The sequence below is a fragment of the Alligator mississippiensis genome, chromosome 4 (assembly GCF_030867095.1).
Source record: "Alligator mississippiensis isolate rAllMis1 chromosome 4, rAllMis1, whole genome shotgun sequence".
NCBI lineage: Eukaryota > Metazoa > Chordata > Crocodylia > Alligatoridae > Alligator > Alligator mississippiensis.
The window spans coordinates 186,050,962-186,073,276 of NC_081827.1; the positions used below are offsets into that span (position 1 = coordinate 186,050,962).

Below are 22,315 nucleotides of genomic sequence, written 5' to 3' on the forward strand. Positions count from 1 at the left end.
AACTGTTGGACTCAGGCTTTGATTGAGTAGTTTCCAAAATTGGGCTAGGTTTGTTTAACTGACTAGCTGAGTGGTTTATAAGGCAGGAGACAGAACTGCCTTAATCATAGCGGTTGCTGGTTCTTAGCCTCTTTAAATATTTTTATTGGAGAGTCCCTCATTTTGGCTTGTATTTCAGCTTGGCTGTGTTTGAAGGTTTTCTCAGCAACTGCAAAGAGAATCCTAAATTGTCTCCAGCTCTAATTTTGTGTTCATGAATGTGAAGGAGAGGAAGGGTTTTCTTGTGGCTGACACCAGATTGGGATTTGGCAGATCAGCATATACCTTCCAGATCTCCAGTGTGACCTTAAGCAAGTTACTTTATTCTCTGGCTCTGTGTGTATCCTTCAGGAAAGTACTTCAAGCACCTAGATGGATCTAGGAATTCAAAAAGCAGGTTGTGGGAGATGCCCTGGTGCCTCAGGGATGGTTGCAGCCCTGCCACCCCCCTCCCTCCCCTTGGCAAACAGACTGCACTGCAACAGCAGGTGCTGGGACTTTTTGAGTTCCTGAAGCAGGTAAGCCTCATTCCCCCTCCCCCTTCTTTCCCTTCCCCATCTCCAGCACAGTTTGCCTCTGGGTGCAGGAAGGGGGTGGGGGAAACCCACCTGCTGCTGTCACTTTTCTTGGCTGACTTAGAGGCAGGTGGAGTTCCTGAGCCCTGGCCAACCTAGAGCCAAGGCGAGTTCTGACCCTCTCCGGCTGGGGTTCTGTGAGTATCACCCTTGGGTGCCAGGCTTGACTGGGAACAGTGGCAGTGGTTGGGTCACCCTTTCCAGGCACTCTGTCCCCCTGCCAGTCCTCTCCTGAAGCACCCTACTGGTTGGAAGCAGGTTCTGGAAGGGAGAACTACCTGCCATTGCTGCTGTCCCCAGCTGAGCCCAGCACCCTTCATAGCTACTTCCCACAGCTGGAGCCCTGGGCTGGTGGGGAATGTGGTGGAGGAAGACAGATCAGGGACCCACCTATTGCTACTATTACCAAGCTTCGCATTCTGCACAGCTGCTCCCTGAAGGCCCTAACTAGAGCAGGCCTGGAGCTTTCCACTCTGCCCAATTAGCCAGGGCCAGTGGCAACAGTGGAGGGGTATGCTCCTTTCTCATCTGCCTCCTGATTGCAAATGCTGCAGTTGAGGAGGGTGGGGCCTGTAATCAGCCAGGACTAGTTGGGTAGGGTGAGGGCAGGTTGGCTTTTCCTCTCTGGCCTGTGTGGACCCTGGGGTCATTCATGTCCACAACAGGGTGGGCTGGGCTGTAGCTAGAAAGATGGAACAAAAAAGCTGGGAGCAGCTTATGCTCCCTAAGTGCTTTAGTGCTGGTCTTTTCCAGCCTGAAGCATGAAGGGAAAATGTTCTTCTTCTTAGTTGGTTGGCATTGACACACTGTCACCCTGGTCCCAGGATGGGGATTCTGGTGGGCTGCTCTGTGGTTTATCTTCAACTGGTATTTGTACAGAAATAGTCTCTCGGGAGCCATTTTACTTGGGTTATTCCAGAGGGGACTCTCCCAGGAGAAACTGCACATCTATATGTAGCCATAGTTTGGCCTCTACACAATGACTAGAGGATTATTAGACATCATTTTTAATGAAGTGAGCTCCTTAGGACAGGAGCAGTTTCACTGTGTGGACTCATGTACAGATGCTTCAGGCCACTAAACTTCCAAAAATATCTTCTGGTTATCTGGCAGACAAAGTTCTTTGAGTAACTGATTATTATTTGGGTACTGATTATCTGGATTCTAGCACGATGAATTCTTTGGAATTTACGTAGTAAGAGGCCTGCCCTCACATAGGGTATATAGCTTAATTTAGGATTAAATGTAACAGGAGAAAAAGAAGACATGGGGAGGGAGACCATCCATAATGGTGAGAGGAGGCATGTACATGAGTCTTATGTCCAAGGAGTTTTAGTGCTTGTGTTAAATTAAATTCTATGATATAGCTAAGCAATAAATAGAATAATCAGCAAAAATTTGTTGGCATGCTACCTGGTCACAATTAGTTGTCAGTTTATTATTAATATTATAGTGAAAGTGAATCTTTAGTAGGAATGTGAAGAACAGGATAGCATAGACGACTGGTAGGGGGTGCACGGGGGTGCATGTGCCCCGCTGACGACTGACACTAATGCTGTTGGTAGGGCTGGTACCCCCCCCCCCCCGACAAGGCCGCCACCTTCGGCAGCTTCTGCAGGGGCCCCCCTCAGATTCAGGAGGCACCAGTCAGTCATGCAGGATAGTGTCCCAGGCACAGGGAGAAGTGTGGAAGAAAGCAAGAGCTTGTGGGAGAAAGTAATAGTCAAATGAGGTATGTAAACTCTTATCCTTGAAACAGTCAAGGTGGAAGGAGGTATTGACTGTAAATTTCAAGACCAGATAAATAGGCAGCTGAAAAGGGCCTAAAAGAAGAGAACAAGTAGCTTGTTTACTATAGGGTAAAGCCCTTCACCACTATATCATATTCCTTAAGACTAAAGTACATAATTGCTCCCAATGCTACCAGAAATATGCTGCTCTTTGTATTACTTCTGACACTTGTGGTCAAATCCTTTTATTCCATTTAGGACAGCCAAATTCCTTTTCTATGTGACCTTCATTTTACTCCAGTCTTTAAGTAGCAAGTTTAAGTTCAATAAAACTTTTCAGCAGTTACTACAGGGCTTTTTGCTGTGGTAAAGACAAAATGGTGTGGCTGTCACTAGCCGTGCAAACATTTTTTGAGCCGATAAAGAAACATGTATAAGCATTCAAAATGCAGAAAAATGACCAAAATGCTCAGTTGGTTTAGATGAATGGCTGTCTAACATCTACAATGACTGATACCAACTGAGGCATGGCATTTCTCTGTAATGTTGGCAATAACATGCTGGCCTGCATGATTACCAGGGAGCCTGATTTTCTCTGTTTAAAAATCACAAATTCTCTGATTAAAAACCCCCAAAATCCATTATTAAAATGAAATATTATGTGTGTGTGTGTGTATGTATATGTATATATATATGTATATATATGTATGTATACACACACACACACACATCAATTAAACACAATGTTTTATTGATATATTTACAATTTAAAGCAATTTGGAAGCCTACCAGTACCTCAATCATTATAATGAAATAAATTCTAAGTAACTAACAAATTTTGATTTTGGGTTTTTTGCCATGGAAAATCAGAGCTCCCCCTGACTCCTTGGCTCACCATGATGCAGATCCAGGCCCCTCGTTGACAAGCCACAGCCCCCAGGCCCTGCTGGTACCCCTCACTTTCCACCCACAGCCCCCCCACCCCTGCTGGTGCCCTTCACTCCCCATCCACAGCCCCACCGTCTCCAGCCAGAGGGGGCCTCTATCTGCCAGGGATGCAGGTCCTCAGCCCCTTGCATCAGTGCCTGAGCCCCAGCTGCTACCTGTGGGAGGTGGCGGCTGCTGCAGCAGAGCGGAGCACAGAGCCTTGCTTCTCCTCCCCTGTGGGTGGCACGGCCAGAGTGGAGCCCATGGGGGTTGGGGGTAGGTGGGCTGCCCACTGCAGGCTCAGGGCTCCCTACCTGCTGCCCTCCCCCTGGGGTCTCCACTGCCCAGCAGGTGGGACTTGGTGCAGCAGGGCCGAGTGGGGCCAGGTGGGAAAGCTTATTGCCACTGCTGGGAGCTCTGTACCACCATGGCAAGGTGCCCCCTGCCTGCCCAGCAGCAGCAAGGGGCACAACTCTGTGCCATCACCCCTACTGCTGCTGAGTGCACAGAGGGTACTGGGCTCCCAGGGGCAAGGAGCTTCCCTGCCTGACCCCACTCTGCCCTGCCACATTGGGTCCCACCTGCTGGGCTTCAGATGCCCAGGGAGGAGGGCAGCAGGGCAGGGAGCCTGAGCCCACAGTGAGCAACCTGCATATGCCCAACCCAGTGCACAGACCTAGGGGGCACATGCCCCCCATGCCCCACCCAGAAGTGTATGCAATGGTGGGGAGCCAGCCCACCCCACCCCCTAGATGAACCACCCATGGCCATTTCCCGCTCCCCACCCAGGCTCTACAGTTGCACATGGCCTCAGGCCCCAAGTTCCATGTACCACCTGGGCTAGGCAGCAGCCTCAGCCTCAGCCCTAGCCCTGCCAAACTCCCTCCCTATGGGGACCTTGATTCCCACTTACCTGCACCAGACTTACCTGTGGGAGCTGCTCTCCAGGCTACCTGGTGGCCATATGCATGTATAAGTGTGCATATGCACATGGCGTCCCTGCCTGACCACCCTCCTTCTGCTCCCCCCAGCCCCTTGCAGTCTGGAAATCAGTCAGCCTGCGGAGAGGTCTTTGCAAAAGTGGAAAATCTGTGTTTCTCTGTTAAAAAGAAAAATCTGCGTTTTTCTTGGTTAAAGGAAAACATCTGTGTTTTTTTCCGTTTTTCCCATGGGAAATGGAAAACCCAGATCCCTGATGATTACTTTGAGCAAGATTAGCCTGCTATAAGTAGACTGCAAGAATATTTTCTAAGCATACCATCTATCCCAACCTACTTCCTTTCTTATTAAAACAGAAACACAGACATGTACTTACCTTTAATAATAAAAGGGAAATTGGAAAGAAAAATGTTGCGGGGATTACTTCTTGTCAAATGTGTTTTACTAATGTTTCCAATATGTTCCTTTTTTAGTTATTGAAAATTAGTAGACCATGTGAAGCGGCTAGTAGTCGCTTTGGATTTAGATTCAGCCCATTTGGGGGACAGTGATTCGATTTGGTGATTCAAATCACTGTCCCAAATCGATTTGGCTAAATCTCTGAATTGGCCCCATCCTCCACTTGCTCCCAATGGCTGCTTCACCTGCTCTCCCACATCTTTAAAAAAAAAAAAAAGCCCCCACTCACCAGCTGCTGCCAGGTGCGGGGGCAATCCCTGCTGCCCCATGCTGCATGGGAGTCTCTGCCATGAGCACCCAGAAGCCCTGAGGCTGCTGCAGCAGCCAGTGAGTTGGGGATTTTTTGTTGTTGGTTTGGTTTTTTTTTTGAAAGGGCCAAGAGCTTGTGTGGGCAGGGTAGCCATGGGGGCGGGGGGCTGGGAGAGCGGGTAGGGGTCAAGGAGTGCTCAGGGGGGCTGGAGGAGCAGGTAGGGGATGGGGCCTGGCAGAGGTCCCCCCCATGGCCCTCTCCCTCCTCCTCCAGCCCCCTCTCCCCCACCCCGACTTACCAGCATGGAGTCCAGGTCAGCTCCCTGCTGCAGTGAGTGGGGACTACCCAAATTGCCAAAGTTCTCTGAATCTTTTCCAAATTGATTCAGAGAGCATTGAATCAATTTGGACCTTTTGATTTGGTTTCCTGATTTGATTCAGATTTGGGGATTCGGCCACCAAATCGAACCGAATCTCCTCTGAATCGAATCAGCACCCAAAGCTTCACACAGCCCTAACGATTACCCTTCTTGCATCCGCATCTTTAAAATAAAAACCTAAGAAATAAACCCCTCATACTAATTTCAGCCTAACTCTTTAAATGTAACATAAGGAAGTTGTTATACTTCATGCCTCAACTGTGCATTTCTATTATAGCTGGTTTATTATAGTTATGACATTTAGTCTCTGGCAGGTATCTCTCATGCCCTGCTATAAAATGCAGTTGGCTGTATTGTCTATGTCCTAAGGCTCTAGCTCACAAGGGGGCTTCGGATACTGCTTCCCAAGGGATGTAGAACAAAACATTTGTTTATGGCATTGTGCCTTAAATATCTAAATGTATTTGCTAAGGAAACATTTCACTGGGGTTCTTTGTCTTGGCAGTATTGCATCTTCCTGATGAGACAACTGAATCCAACAAACAGTTTATTCAATGTGTGCTTGTGTTGGGTGGCAGATGATATTTGAGAAAGCTAGGATGAGAGAAATGCCTAGTTTTCTGTGGTTTTCTCATGCTTATTGAATCTTGTGAAACAAAAAAATGTCTGCTGAGCTTTGCCTTTTACTCAGGTTCTTCTCAGAGCGCTTTGCATTTCAAGGACTTTGTAGAAGTGGGATGTGGGCATGGAAAGAGGTGGAGCTGGGGAATAGCATGTGGTTTCTCTACCATCATCTTAAGGCCACTTAAGAAGTGGAGATTAGTTTGTACTGGTTTAAGCACTGTTAATTAGATTACTGCAAACCTTGCTGACAGGGTCACAGAGCACACAGGCTGGCTTGAAGCCAGTGACAGCACAGCTGGTGTATGGCTTGCTGCCATTGTTAGGGGGTGGCCCTTGAGAAGTACTGAGAGTATAAATCCCTCAACACTGTTAGCAGGGGATCTGAAAGACTGAAGCCAAAGCTTCCTATGGATCCCAGTCTTGGTAGCCTTTCTAGGTTGTGCTTTTAGAGCTCAATCCTGCATGGTGCTGTGAATTCCTGGTTCTCACTGAGCACAGGGGCATCTGAGGGTGCTCTTCACTTGACAGGAAAAAATGCATAGTGCATTCCTGCTGAATGTGGGGGCCATCTGGGAAGCTATGAGCTCAAGGGTTGCATATCAAAACCTGTGTGGGGTCACTCTACAGCTCTATCTAAGAGGAGAACACGGAGTCTTTAATGACTTAAAGGCGCCAGCAAGCCAAATAATTTCATACTAAATGTTCCACATTACTCAAGAGAACAAACATTTCTCTTGAATAGCAATGCTACTATTATACTGGGGTATGCTGTGGGAGCTGACCTCAGTGAGAGCACTGAAGGTTAACTTTTGCCTGCTTGTGAAGACCCCCATGTGAAATGTGAGCCAGTAGCTAATTTAGAAGGCACAAACAGGCTAAGTGAGAACTGTATTTGAGATCATGATCAGGAGACAGAGAACTATGTAGCAACTTCAGAAACATCCTTCCTATTCATATCTCCCAAATGGGAAGGATTTTGTCTAAACATGGCCTCTTCTGAAAATGGGCCATGTCCTAATTCATTTTTCAACACTATTGGAAAGAGTTCCAAACCCATGACCACCAAGGTGGTTTTCCTACTGGCTGGGAAAGACCATCAGTGTGGCAGGGGGTAGTACCCTGACCAAGGTAATGCATTCCACTTTCAATTCCAGTGGGAAGATCTTGGCTATATGCCAACTTTATGGAAATAGGAGACTTCTCCCTAGCTTGCTCCTGTGGCCACATGGCTGAGGGCAAATGAAACTTGGGGGCAACCAAATCCCAAACCTCCAGGTTTGGACCTGCAAGTAAGATGCCTGCCAAAGCATTTGGAAGCATCTGAAGCCCCAGGCAGAGGTAAAGGATGCTTGCTGGTAGCAGGGCCACATATGGTTCTTGAATGACTCATGGAATTGGAATTGATTTAGGACAAGAAAAATTTTCCTTAAATAAAAAAAATTCCTCTTGCAATTACAATTCTTCCATAACTTATTTTGAAAGAGTAAAAGGATCAGCTTCCATGCCTGTGAAATAAAGAAACATTCAAGCTTTTTGTCAATTAAAGAAATCTTTTATCAGCCCAACCTCCTACTGTAGTTGCAGCTTATGCACTTTTATGCTATTTAAAATGTTAAATGATTTTGAAAACACACTGAATTGCTTGCATAACTAATTAAGAACAAATGTGGTAGAAATGTCTCATTAAGTGGTTTTGGGTTTTTTTAATTGAATAATGTGGTTTCAAGGGGGAAAAAATGTTGGTAGAAAACCTTGCACATATGGTATGGTATGTGTGTTTCATTTTCTTTTTTCTCCAAAAAATATTTTCCACCAGGGAAAATAAAAAGCATACTTCATTTGTATAAGTTCAGTCCAGATTGGAATATTTCATATTCTGACTTGACATTAAATATTTTTTTACATGACTGAAAATTAAAAAGAATAAATTCGGATGAAACCTCTGAAATGGCATCTTCCTGTGATGCAACATTTTCTGTAAGCTTAGTTCTCATTACCTCCTAGTATTTATTCCTGAATCATAGAATAGATTAGGTCTTGGGAATCTGAACTATCACTTACATTAGGAAAAGCACCATATTTGGAAAGTGCTGTTGTCACTGAAATGCTTTTAAAATGGTGTATTTCAGATCATTTCCACAAGCTGAAATTCTCCATGTTGATACTAAAAATGCAAAAAAAAAAAAAGTTTTCTTTTGCTAAAAGATATCGAAAGGGAATGTTTTGATTCTTCTAATAATTTTTTTTGGAATTTCTGTTCTATGTTGTAGGGTTGGAGTGTTATAGCCATGATGGTCCAGGAAATATGTAAGGATTTTTTGTGATATCTTTTAGTGGATCAACTGTATAGTCAGGAGAGCAGTTGGACAAACTTTCAGGTGTCATGTGCCCTTCCTCAGGTCAAGTGTCCTTCCTCATGGAAAATCTTAAAATGCCAAAATTTTTATCTCAGTTGAAGACAAAAACAAATATCAGTGACAAGCTGGTCTGTGGGAGGAGAATACTGAACTTTATTCAACCTGAACAATAAACAGTGTTGTTCAGCTGTATCAATTTTGAGCACTTTTATGGAAAAAAATATTCCTTCTTGGTTTCCTTTCTACCCAGATGTCGAACAATGGGCAAAGCCATGTATAGATTTCTATTGTTAGTTGTGTTCTCATGGCATCAATATGAATTCTTCATCCGGGCCTGGAGCAAATATTTGGAGGGCTATGAGTCTGAATAGAGAATTTCTAGCAGACCAAGAGATTGAGATACGTCTGTTCCCTTAATATTAACAAAGTTAAGAGGATTGCAATTAATGAATTTTTATGACAGATGTCTAAAACTCCCTTAGTAGTTATCAGCAATGATCTCTAAGGTGACAGAGATTTTGAAAGTGCTAATTAGAGTTGAGAATAAGGCATCTGGGCTAAGTACAATCAAAAAGCCTGAGGCTGAATTGATGCAAGCTTCACAGGTTAGTCTAAACTGCATAGATTGAACCAATAAGCAAGTGAAAAGTTATTCACTCTTGATTCTGGAAATGCAGCCACATGCCTGCAGTGGCTCAGGACAAAAGCTGGAGATTGCTACAGCATGCCTTCCTGCTGGGCTAGAGCAGACAGCTTGGGTCAAGGCTAATTTGCTTACCCTGTGAGGGGAGGAGGTGCAAAGCACCCTGGGATGCTGAGGGACTGTGAGTTAACTTGAATCTGGAGGGGATCTGGGACAGAAAATCAATAAACTGGTTTAACCTAAATCAGTTAAGTCTGGTACTGCATTCATCCAGGCTTAAATCAGTTTGGGCAATTTTTAAAGTGGCTTATATGCACTGAACTTCTGTTGTGTTACAGATTTGAAACAGTTTCTAATCACTTATTCTGGTTTATGTGCAATTTCTGTCCCTAGGCCTGAAAAAATACATGGTTTAAGAAGCCAGTATGATTTCATAATTCTTTTAATCACCTGTCTAAAATATTGCATTAAGTTTGTCAGAACAGAACATGTTTTACAGCTCTTGTTCCAATTAAGTCATTGATAGTTTCTTAAATAACTTCAATCAGTATAAGCCAATGGGGACTTGAATGTAGTAATGCCATGATGAAACAGTGTATATATGTCAAGTAGCACGGTGCCCTTTCGTATCCAGATGATGTAGTTTGGCAATGTTTCAAAGCTGATTTAGCACAAGCACGTGTTGCTTGTTATAGCTATTTATTACAGGTATTTGTTTTGATTGTCAGAGTACCTCGTTTACCCTGCATGACTCTGAATTTGAACCAAGGGTCTGTACAAATAGGACACTGGGATATGTCATCAGGGTTAAGATATGAAGACAAATTGCTGACTACTTGCCCACATGGGTAACATCTTTCAATTAAGACAGAAGCAAAAGGCTTACTTCTTCAGATGCTGTGATGAAGTAAGACCTCTGCTTACAAAAACTTATGGTATACAACTATGATTTAGTTTGTCTATAAGGTGCAAATTTACTCTGCCTTCTGCCTGATTTCAGACTAACATGGCTAACTTCCTCTTATCTTTCAATTAAGCCTAGCCTGTTTAATCTAACTTGCAAAATGTGCTGATAGTAATGACTGTCTGGCAATGGTGGTTTAAACAATGGAACTGAAGCATTTTCAATCCCTTTCTAAATCAACTGCAGATCAAAGGAGCTGCTTCTACAGCAGCTAGATTATTTGAACTGCATCTTAGATGGTGGTAGTTTTCCTTTTCTTAGAGATATTGGAAAGTGCGTCAGAAGTGTTGCTGTGTAAGCTTCAGCAAACTCTTTCACCTTTCTCTGCCTCTTCCTGCTCTGACTTTTTGTTTGGCTTATCTATTTAGAATATTACTGTATTTACTCAGATACAAGATGAGGTTCTCCCACCCTCAACAGCATGGGGGAAAAGCCCTCATCTTATATTCACATACGAGGAAACCTCAGGAAATATATTGTCTATCATCAAACTTCTTCCAAAAGCAGCATGGGCTCAGTATTGTATGTGTGGCCCTTAAAAAAACAGGCAGGTGTTTCCTGTTTAAAGAACTGGCACTGGGCCTGGAGGTACTGCAATACCAAGCCAGTCCTGGGAGGGCCAGAGTCAGTCCTGACACCCTCCCTTGGTACCAAAAATTCTTGATCTTAGCCAAAAGGCTGAGACGCTGATTGGTTACTTTTTTGTGTGTATGAGAGTGTGTGGCCCTTAAAAAAAATGGGCAGGTGTTCCCTTTGCAGGGAACTGGCAGCAGGCCTGGAGGTACTGCAACACCATGCTGGCACTGGGAAGGCCAGAGCCAGCCCTGGCACCCTCCCCTTGGTGCCAAAAATGTTAAGGCCCAAGATGACAAAGTTTGATGCACAAGGGAATACAGAAGACCTAAATGAGGGCTACATAATAGGGTATAGGGTTAGGGGTGTGAACGTGACTAAGTTGCATATAAAACATGCATCCAACTAAGCCCAGGGTTGAGGGGTGGGAAGGAGAAAAAAGTGGGGAGTGGAGATGCAATGCTTATATGGAAAAGGCTGTACAGGAGAGCCCACACAACAATACCACATTTTAGCAGGGAGATGGTTCATAAAGCAGACACATAGTTACAACTAATGACATATGGGATACAATTGTCGGGGTTGGGAAGAGTCCAAGATTTCAAAAGTCCTTAAAGTCCATTGGGTGTAGCAGTGGCAGGTGGTCAGGCAATCCCCTCTGTTGCTTCCTGTTGGCAGTTTGGTGTGGTCCATGTACTGGCACTGCCCTGTGATGTGCTCCATGTAGAATTCGCTGGACCAGAGAACCGTGTTGGACACCACAAAGCATCATATCAGCTTGGTGTAGAGGTCGGATACACAGCAGGCACACAGCTCACTCCCAGTGCTGGGGTCCCATGCTTCGAGCACCCCAATGATCAGTGCTTTGACCATCATGTAACATCCCCAGCTCCTCAGCACATCTACCAGAAGCTGGTACTTCTCTCATTTGTTTGCGGGCATTGATGAAAACTTGCCTCCAGTTTTCAAAGTGGATGGTGACGTCTACCATCATGACGCACTTGCTGTCTTTGTCGGTCACAGTGATGTCCAGGTGCAGGTGGATTTCGCAGCCTGGGATGGTGTGGTGCTACATTAGCCAAAAAGGCCAAGATTCTAATGGGAACCTACTACAAAGACAGGTTAGTGCAGTCCACTGAATAAGATGCACAGTAGTGCCTTTTGTGCTCAGTCCTCCTCAGCACTGACTTTCTGAAGTCATGGTAAGCCCCTACATTGAATACATTTTAACTTTCTACTTACTCACACAGCTGAGGTGTACATTTCTTTCCCACTTCCAATTATTCCTGTTTCTTCATCAGCCTTACATGTCTGGCAAACATCACCAAATGGGGTCCTAAACAGTTCACCCAGTATCTGTCTGATACCCCCTCTCTCAGCCTGTCACACATGATCAGAGTCAGGCTTAGGGGTGAGTGACATGGGCAACTTCCCAGGATACTGTGGTCAGGGGGGTGCCAAACACATGTGTGCACACACATGTGAGTGGCCCATGCTCACAGCAGGGCTCTTCCGCGCCCCAGCTGATCCCTGCCAAAGGCAAGAGGAGCGCTGCCCATCCCAGCCAGTACTCTACTTCTAGCCTCTGATCAGGAAGAGCCAGGCCAAGTACATGCAGGAGGGATGGCACCTTCTCCAGTTCTCTCATCTTGCTTCCACATAGCACGTGCCCATCTGCCTACCTGGTGCACCATGCTGTTCTGCCTCCCCACTGGACTGCACCCTGTGCTCCTGTTTGCATGCCTCTGCCTGCAACAGTGTCACTGACTTGGTGGCAGGGTTGCCAAAATACAAGTTTCCCCAGGGCACCATATTCCCTAAGGCCAGCTCTGCACATCATTAGTGTGTCCCTGCCCTCCATGAGATGGAACAGGACCAGACAGCCCTGTGATTCATCTGCATATAAATGTTAGAGGCTCCCAGGATTTGTGACAAGAACACCCAGTTCCAGTCATGACTGGACTTCTAATTAGCATGTGTATCTTTTTTCAGGGGCATATGGAGTACACACCCACCCTAAGCAATGCTGAGCTGTGGGGTCATCATGGCTTGAAATGCTGTTGACTCTGCTGGGGCCCAACCCAAAGAATGATATGGTAAATCATGAGCCTGTTGGCTTTGGACTAATATCATACATAGTTTGTGCTATATTTAAAAGTAGGTGCTAAAGTGCTGTTTAAAAGTATGTTTATGTAATACCTATGCTAAAACTTGCAGCAGTTTCTAAAAAGAGAAAACTGCATCCATTCTGGATGAACTAAAGTCTATGGGTACCTCTAGTATGTTCATACCTGAAGATTACTACAGATACGTTTATTTCTAGGTTAGTTTTTTTCAAATTTGGCCATCACTGCCACATGCTTGGGGAGAGCAGGGTCTGATAATAGCTGGGGGGAAAGGGCTGCAGGGGAAAGAATTTAGAGGGGGGGAGCAAGGATGCTACCTGACTCCCTAGATTTATTTTCCCCGCTGTAGCAGTGGGAGGAGGATAAATTCAAGGCAAACCTCCAATCATTAGATTCTAAACCTGAAAGATTAAAACAAATTTATATATTTTTTTCCATATATAGAATCTAATGGAGGGGGAATCATGTTATATTTAAGTAAAAATGGCAATTCACCGTATGATGCCTAAAATAAAGAGGTCCTTGTCTTACTTGAGACCTGTATGTGCTGTGGCAAAATATCTACCTTCTTTGTTTAGTTTTTTTTAAGACTTCTAGGACTTTGGACAGGCTTTTCATGAGATTACCTTATTTTACTTTTCACAAAAAGGAACATTTTGGACCACAAATTGACAAAGGGCTAGGGAGAAAACATGCAGGCAAAGTTAACTGACTTGAGTATTGTAGGAAGTCTCTTGGCAGACTGGCAAAAGACCTTAGTTCTTGACTCTGGATTTCAGTAATCCATTCCCTACATTTGCTGCTTCTCATAGATAGGAATAGTTTCAATTTTGCCTTTGTTTCCTTCCCCCCTCCCTCCCCACCCCCACACTTATCTTCTTGTGAAGGAAAACTGGGTTTGTATTTTACATTCCCTTAATTTACAGTAAGGGTGTTAAAGTCTCGGTGCTGCCGCTGCGTCCAGAGTTGACCCATATGCTGCATATGGCACAGGCTGAGTTGGTTCCACAAGAAGAGCACCTGCTCCACCAGGTTCTGAACATGTCTCACATGGCATTTTTGGGTTCCAGCTGGCCCAGGCTGTATGCTGAATGCAAGCGCCTGTTCTGGCCAGTCCCTCCCTGCCCACTCTGGGACAGGCATTGTGCAGTGTGGGTCTTAGACCAGCCAAAGTGAGAGCCAAGTGTGCTAGATCTGGGAAGTGGAAGCAGGTAGGAGGAGTGGTTCCATATGCCTAATTAGGTCTGTGGGGCCAGCCATGCACTATTTATCCAGGCCACAGGCCAGCTCCACACCACTGATCTGGCCCACAAGGAAAGATGAGTTTGCCCCTGATTTACAGGCCTATTTGTAACTAATCAGCCACTTTATTTAATCTCCCTTTCTTTCCTCCTCCTGCCCGCAGTGTATAAAATTCTCTTCACATTATGACATGGACTGCTAAAAAGAAAATAACTAACAGATTCATTTAAGTCTTCTTTTAAGTTTTGGTGTGCTTGTCTGGCTTATTTAAATCATGAAGTCTTCCATTTTCCTCAAACATATCATAGTAAAACCCTATCATAATCAAGAATCTATATAATGTCCTTAATTGTCAGAAAACAGCAAGCATATAGCATCAAATAAGCTAGCTTTTCTTGATAGAAATTAATAACTATCTTCTTGGTTTTATTTACTGTAAAATATGCAATCAAAATCTGGTCCTGGCAAAACTCTTTACTAAAACACATGGATATTTTTGCTACCTCATTCTGCATTATCATGTGATAGGTTTTATCATTACTAACATTCTCCATAGCCTCTGTCAGTGCTTAGAGGAATGGCAGGATTGAGTAAAGAAAATTCCTGCACAATTTTTCAGTGACAATTCAGGAAAGGACCTAGGCACATGCTTAAATCTTACTGACTTAAATATAATTTATATAGAGACTTAAAATAAGCACTGTTGGGGAACTGGGGTGATTTCCTGAATCGGGGCCCAAGATTGTAGAACTGGTGGTTACAATTATGAATAGAAGCTCCTACATGTCCTTCTAGAAGTTCCTAGGACCTAGGGATCAAGTAGAAATGTGACAAGATTCTCTTGCTCATGCCTCATTTCAAATCAAAACAAAACCAAACTTAATTCTCTGAAAGTGAACAGGAGCCCTCTGAGACCAGGTTCTAGACCTATCTTCCTGGGGGCAGTGCAAAGTAAGACTTTCAGTGTTACCAGACTCTGCTTTTTCTCTCAGCCCAAACTGGCTGCCAAGAAGCATGTAGCCTGCAAGTCTGGGCAACTGCTAAGTTGGGCATATTAGCTGGCAGGAAACCAGGCAGGTTTTATGGAAATCTGCTTGGCTTCTGTCAAAATGTCCTTAACATTTACAAGTCTCCATTGGGATATTTTGATTTCAACAAATCAGCAAACTTCTACAAAGCTTTTTGTCAAATCACTTGCAGAAATAAGTATATTACACATGTGAGAAATACGCCCTCCAGTGCTAGAAAACACTCATGATTATCCTTAGTAAACTATGCATGAAATCCAGCCTGGAAAAATTAGGAGCTAGCGGTAGGATTTGCAGAAGCATTTGGCACTTTTTTAACTCTGTCCCAAATGTGAAGTCAATATAGTCAACAATTAATTTTGGCTTGGTTTTAGAAGATGAGTTGGGCTAGTCCTGAGACATTCTGAAGATCCAATTGTAGAATAGTGCAAAACTCTCATTACAGTATCTTTCTGCTTCTACTTATTTTCGAATCAATTTCTAGGCTGTATAGACAAGATAGAGTAGGGAGAAAAGGGGGAGGTGTGGCTCTCTACATGAAGGAGCAATACACATCTTCCATAATCAAGATGGGACCAGAGGAGGGGCAAACTGAGGTATTGTGGGTCAGAATGCAAGACTGTCAAGGAGAAAGGGACTTTGTAGTGGGGGTCTACTACAGGCTGCCACATCAAGAGGAGGAGTTGGACCTGGAATTCTCCAGACAGCTCTCAGAGGCCATACAGTCAAAGGACATGGTTGTCATGGGTGACCTAAACTACCCAGACATCTTCTGGGCGGAGCAGTCAGCTAGATCCACCCATTCACATAGGTTCTTAACCTGCATACAGGACCTTCACCTAACACACAAGGCATACGGTCCCACTAAGAGAAACAGCTTACTTGACTTAGACCTGGCTACAGGGGATGATTTGGTGGGGGATCTACTATCACACAGTAACTTAGGGGACAGTGACCATCACTTGATTGAATTCACTATCTGGTGCAATGTGGGAAAGATAACCAGTAAGGCGGAAGTGCTAGACTTCAGAAAGGCTACCATCAGTGTGCTCAGGAGATTAGTTAGCAAGGCACTGAAGAACATGAGAATTGGTGAAATAGGAATCCAGGAAGGGTGGTCATTCCTAAAGGGAGCAATCCTATGGCCGCAGAAGGAGACAATCCTTTTTGCACAAGAAAGGGGGCAAAGGGGCCAAGAAACCCTCTTGGCTGAACAGGGAAGTCCAGAGAAACCTAAGGGCAAAAAAAGAGGCATATAGGCTGTGGAAGCAGGGGGTAGCTACCAAGGCAGAGTAGCTACTTGTGGGGGGTAGCTACTTGGCCCACACTTGCAGGGAGGCAGTCAGAAAGGCCAAAACAGAAATGGAACTTAGGCTGGCAACAAAAATTAAAGACAACAAAAGTCCTTCTTCAGGTATATAGGAAGCTAAAAGAAGGTGCAGGGTAGCATAGGTCCTCTACAAGACAAACTAGGGCAGCTAGTGACAGATAGTGGAGACAAAGCTGAGCTCTTCAATGAGATTTTTGCCTCTGTATTCCTGAACTCAGATCAGGACAAACAGGATCACAGATAGGCATAAAGGGGAACCAGCCCACCAACTGTTAGCACAGACTCAGTGAAGAGATGCTTGGAGGGGCTGGATGTGTTTAAGTCAGCAGGCCCGAATGATCTTTATCCAAGGGTGCTGAAGGAATTGACTGGTGTCATAGCAGAGCCACTAACACGGCTGTTTGAGCACTCTCGGCGATCAGGTCAGGTCCCAGAAGACTGGAAAAGGGCCAATGTGGTCCCTATTTTCAAGAAGGGGAGGAAGGAGGATCCGGGTAATTATAGATCAGTTAGTCTCACCTCTATCCTTGGAAAAACCTTTGGAAAAATTATCAAGGATCACATTTGTGGGAGTCCTGCAGGAAAAGTAATGCTAAAGGGCAACCAGCACAGATTCATAGCAGGTAGATCCTGCCTAACATTGTTTTTTTTTATGACCAGGTCACAAAATGCATAGATGCAGGAATCAAGGTGGATGTCATCTACTTGGATTTTAAGAAGGTCTTTGATACAGTATCTCATTATATTCTCATAGATAAACTGAGAGACTGTGATGTAGATGATTACATGGTCAGGTGGCTGGCAAGTTGGCTTAGGGATCTCACCCAGAGAATGATGGTGGATGGGTCAGTATCGACCTGGAAAGATGTGGGCAGTGGAGTCCCACAAGGCTCAGTCCTTGGACCCGTGCTGTTCAATGTCTTCATTAGTGACTCGGATGAGGGTGTGGAAAGCACTCTGTCCAAATTTGCAGCTGATACCAAATTATGGGGTAAAGTTAACACACCAGAGGGCAGGGAATGAATCCAGGCAGATCTGGATAGGTTGGAAAAATACAGTTCAATAAGGACAAATGCAAGGTGCTGCACCTAGGAAGAGGGAATCACCAGCATGCTTACTGGCTGGAGGAGGACCTTCTCAGCAGCATGGCAGCAGAAAGGGATCTTGGAGTTGTTGTTGACACCAAGATGAACCTGAGTTGTCAATGTGACAAAGTGATCAGTAAAGCTAACCTCACTTTATCATGCATTAGCAGGTGTATGACAAATAGGTCCACAGAAGTGATACTTCCCCTTTATGCAGCATTGGTCAGGCCACGGTTAGAGTACACGTCCAGTTTTGGGTGCCACACTTTAAGAGGGATGTGGACAACCTCAAGAGGGTTCAGAGAAGGGCCACTTGTATGGTTAGGGGCCTGCAGGCAAAACCCTATGAGGAGAGATTGGGGGGCCCTGGATCTCTTCAGCCTCCACAACAGAAGGCTGAGAGGTGATCTTGTGGCTGCCTACAAATTCAGCAGGGGAGGACAGCATGGAATAGGAGATGCCCTGTTTACCAGGGCACCCCTTGGAGTAACTAAGAACAACGACCACAAACTGACGGAGAACAGATTTAAGTTAGACATCAGGAAAAACTTATTTATGGTAAGGGTTGTCAAAATCTGGAATAGGCTTCTAAGGGAGGTAGTGCTCTCCCCTACCTTGGTGCTCTCTAAGAGGAGGCTAGACATGTACCTGGCTGGGGTCATCTGATCCCAGCACTCTTTCCTGCCCAGGGCAGGGATGATCTGCTAAGGTTGCTTCTGACCCAAACATCTATGAATCTATTAAATACCTTGTACTGTTGTATATTTCTGGCAAAATTTTCCCTATTACTAGATTCCCATATAATATCAAATCAAATTTGAGGCTTTAGAACTTTGTGATAGATCACCTTAGGGCTGGATGACCATGGTTGATGACTCCACTCATTAGGGAGGACAAGACTCTTATTAAAATAAGGTTCCTAAGAGCATTCTTGAGAGTTGATTCATTCTTTAGTCTGGGACTCCCACAGGAATATAGGACCATTGCAAGCCCCCGTTTTCTCTCAAATGCACTGTATTCTCTTCTAACCTACCTTATCTTCTACAAATACAGAGGAGCATGTGTATATACTGGGAAAAACTCTATACTAGAACGTAGGCTGTACTACACATACACCTTTTCTTCTTGGGGAGAATCAGACAGAAAATAAACTATGCATCACAGAATCAGTCATATTGCTGACGCATAACATGATAAATACAGTAGCAGTAAGATTGATTCCTAATGCATGACAAAATATTACTGCATAGGGTAGAACTTCCATGTGAGTTGCATATACATACAAGTTGGTCCAGTAGCTATGGTGAGCATGACCAGGAGACCTGCATGTAACTGAAATATTGTGAAATCCTTGCATCTACATTAACAATCATGTGCTACTAGTCAGGCAAGCAAGCCAACAAAGAAGGGCCGTCAGATATTTTGATGCTCTAGATCTGGCTCTTTGCTTCGCCAGCTGTCATGACCAGCACAATTAAAATGAAGAGGGGACACATCAAAGTATCCTTGATGATTAGAAGCAGAAATACCGTGAAGTAGAGCTGCTTTATAAAATTTTAGATAATGGAACTCTCCTGTTTCTGGTTATATTACAAACTGAAACAAAGACCCTACTAGCTAGATGCTCTAGCAGCTCTCTTGGAGAGGCTGCACTAGTATTTTTTTAAACTAAATCGGTGCTAATTTATCAATTTGGGTGGAATCCCTGGGGAAAATAGAACTCCAATGTGAAGTCAAACAAAGATTGACAATTTTGGTTTAGCTTCACATTTCAAGTGTGCAGTTTCAATAAAGTGTTTTTGGCATATGTTTTGTTTTTTTTTTAATATGAAATTCAAAGATAAAACCTGTATGGATTTAGTGGCTTTACAGAAATGGACTACAGATATGCACATACTTCAGTGTTTCACAACAAGACTGGGTGCAAGCTTTAAAACTTGCAACTGGATCTGAGTTCCAGGCCTTGGGGACAGTCATATGGCTTCATATTTACTAGTAAATTACTTGGGCCATAGCTGTTTTTGTCAGTTTTCTTATACAAGAAATTCCTTATCATTTTAATCTTGCAGATTATTTTGATTTTGCACATGGAAAGTTGACAGAAACAATGTTATCTGGTCTTCTGTACTTATATCACCCTCATTAATGAGGTAGCTGAATATCAGTTGAACTATCGTGTAATTATTGAAATTATGCAGCTCTATTTCATGAAGGATTTGTAAGAGAGGAGGGAGAAGGATATTTCCTTCTTACCTAAGAACAAAATCCACAAAATTCTTGGAATTCATGACAAAAGGGAAAGAAACTCTGCCCTCAGGGCTAGAGGCAGGTACTTGAGCTGTCAGGGATCCCGGCTGGATTCCATTAGAGCTTTGGGAAAACAGGATCATCTGTCTGAGCCACTTTTACTTAAGCCAGCAGAATCAACAGAAAGTCATTTCATCTGACTCTTTCTGACTAGGTTGCCAGTAGCTATCCTCATAGCAATAGCTATCTTCCTCAGAGATGTGTTATTTCCAACTTTTTCTACTTTGTATCTCCATTCCCCACATCTAAGTGACTTGCCCAAATGTGTACTGGAAATCTGTGGAAGAGCAAGGCGTTAAACCCAAGTCTTAAATGCTAGTCTAGTGTCCTACCCAATGAAAACTTTTTCCTCCACATATTAAATACTGTTCTCCATTCCTAAATCACAATTCTTCATCCTGTTTGTAAAATCCCTGGGATAGAGTTTTTATCGATAACCAGTGTGTGAACAAATCTACCACAATAGGCACCGTTTTGTGAGTTGGGCCTCCTGGTGCTGCCTTAATACCAAATAATTAGTCTTGGAGTGGCAGCACCTGCCCAGAACACTAACAAGCTAGTTGGTAAAACATGGAAGCATTTCACAGTTTTTTCTAGCAGTTCAGTTGTAGAAACCACAGTACAACCTAGCATCCATTTTTTTTTAATTTTTTTTTTTAATGTTGCACAGCTGCTAATGCAAGTATTAATTGCAGGGTTGTAAAGTGATTAAAAAATTCTAAAGCTTTCCCCTAAATGTTGCAGAATTGAACAGTCTTTGATTTCACAACAATATGGTTACTTTTTGTGAACCTGCTTTTTAAACATTGAGTGTTGACTGAATTTCTACAAACCTCCAGTCTGAAACGAAGAAATCTTTCAAAATCTGTTATGTGCTAAACCTGGGTGAAATTTTGGCCCCATCCAACTCCACTGGAGTCTTGTAGAGTTCACTGGAATCAGGATTTATTGTTTTGTGTTTACTCCTATCATGGTTCTTACTCCCAAGGTACTAAATCATATGCTTAATTGCTTTGTTGAATAGAGATGAACTGAACTGGAGTCTAAAGTGCTTGCTCAATTAAGCACCTGCTTAAGTCTCAGTATACTTATCTGCTCTGCCTGAATTGTCTTCTCTGTGTTTGTGCTAATGCAGTATTTCTATGATCCAAGATTTGTTATATAAACATGGAATGACGAGTTCACAGCAGGATCAGGCAGACAAATCTGAGTTATAAAGCGAACACATTTCATGCTTAGACAGAAATAGCTGCGGTAATGCCAAGATGAATGCCAAAGAATATTACTTTTTTTTTTTTTGCATGAGTATTTTATTTTTCATTGGTTCAACTGTCAATGCGACCCTTTATGAAACAATTTGGGCAAGAGGGGGGAGTGCTTGAAGAAATCCTGCACACCCTAAAACACATAAAAGGCAAATGCATTTTGGGTAGGTGGGGGAAGGACAGCAGGATTTAGGGGGAAGAATGATTTAAGTTAAAAAATAATGAGGGCAGGGCATGCAAAAATTGTTATAACCAGGTCATGAATGACCTTAGGCTGGACATGAGGGTCACATCCCCATGAATGGTACCATGTGGTTTGTGGTGCTTCAAAGCCATGAATCCATTCACCACATTGCAAATTTGCAGTGTGGCGGCAAAATTAGATATCAGGAAATCCTGGTATCTAAAAAAAAAAGAGCAGGGAGAAAAGCAGTACAGCACATGTGGCTGCAGAGTGCATTGCCAGAAACCAGAGCCTGGACAGCCAGAGCTGCTGGCCAGGCTCTGAGTGGCCAGATTGCTGCTGCTGGAGCCCCAGGAGGCCCCCAGGAACCCAGGTAAGGCTGCTCGGGTTGGCCCAGATGCTGGCCCCAGCCTCTCCTACCCCACCTGGGGCAATTTGCCCCGCATCAGAGTGTTCATGCAGGGGCATGCCTAGGGGCAACTAGCAGTGGCACAAATATGTGCTGCTGCTAGTTGTCCCTGGGGAAACGCATGCTTCCACTTGTGGGGACTTGCCCAGATGACTATTACAGCTGTGAGAAACAGAACTGGCTTCGCAGCTGTAATAGTGGGGGCAAAAAGACCCTAACTGCTTTTAAGCTGAAAAGTGAAAATGTATATGAGGGGGTGCCTGCAATGGCAGGAGACTGGGCTTGAGGACCCACAGGATTCATTTTGGTTCTGTGCATATTCCTTTCTCCTTAACTTGCAACGTAGGGACATTCGACGGATAGGACTAACATTTGACACCGCACTTCTCAACACTGGATCTCAAAGTGTTTTGCCAAGGAACCTTGTCTTGCAAAGGGAGTGAACTTTGCTTTCTTGTTTACTTTTGTGAAGAAAGTAAGGGGAGGGAGAGAAAGTGACTTGTCTAAGGCTACCCAATAACAATGACAAAACTCTTTGGTCTCCTAAGGGCCAATCTAGTGTCCTGTCTATTAAACCTTACTGCCTGGCTTGACACAAATATGAAAACCCAATGGCATAGAAGTGCAGGCTTGTGTCTTTGCCAGGAGGTGGGGTAGCACCTCTGGCAGTGGGGGGATCACTGCTATTGGCAGGTACATCAGAACTGGGAAAAGGCAGCTCTTAGATAAAGGCAAAGCTGCCCCTGTAATTTGCTTTAGTGGACATGTCAGGACCAGGCCTATAATGTGAGGCTGCATTTTGAAAGCTCTTGGCAATAAAAAGTGACAAGTTGGAATTATTCCCTGCAAAGAAACCCCCACTGAAATTAACACTTTTCTT

General features: G+C 44.1%; 1 pseudogene; it reads right to left on the minus strand.

Annotated features, from left to right (window-relative positions):
- Positions 1–10,452: 10,452 nt before the first annotated feature.
- Positions 10,453–10,576, minus strand: LOC132250471 (U2 spliceosomal RNA; annotated as a pseudogene).
- Between the last annotated feature and the right edge of the window lie 11,739 nt (positions 10,577–22,315).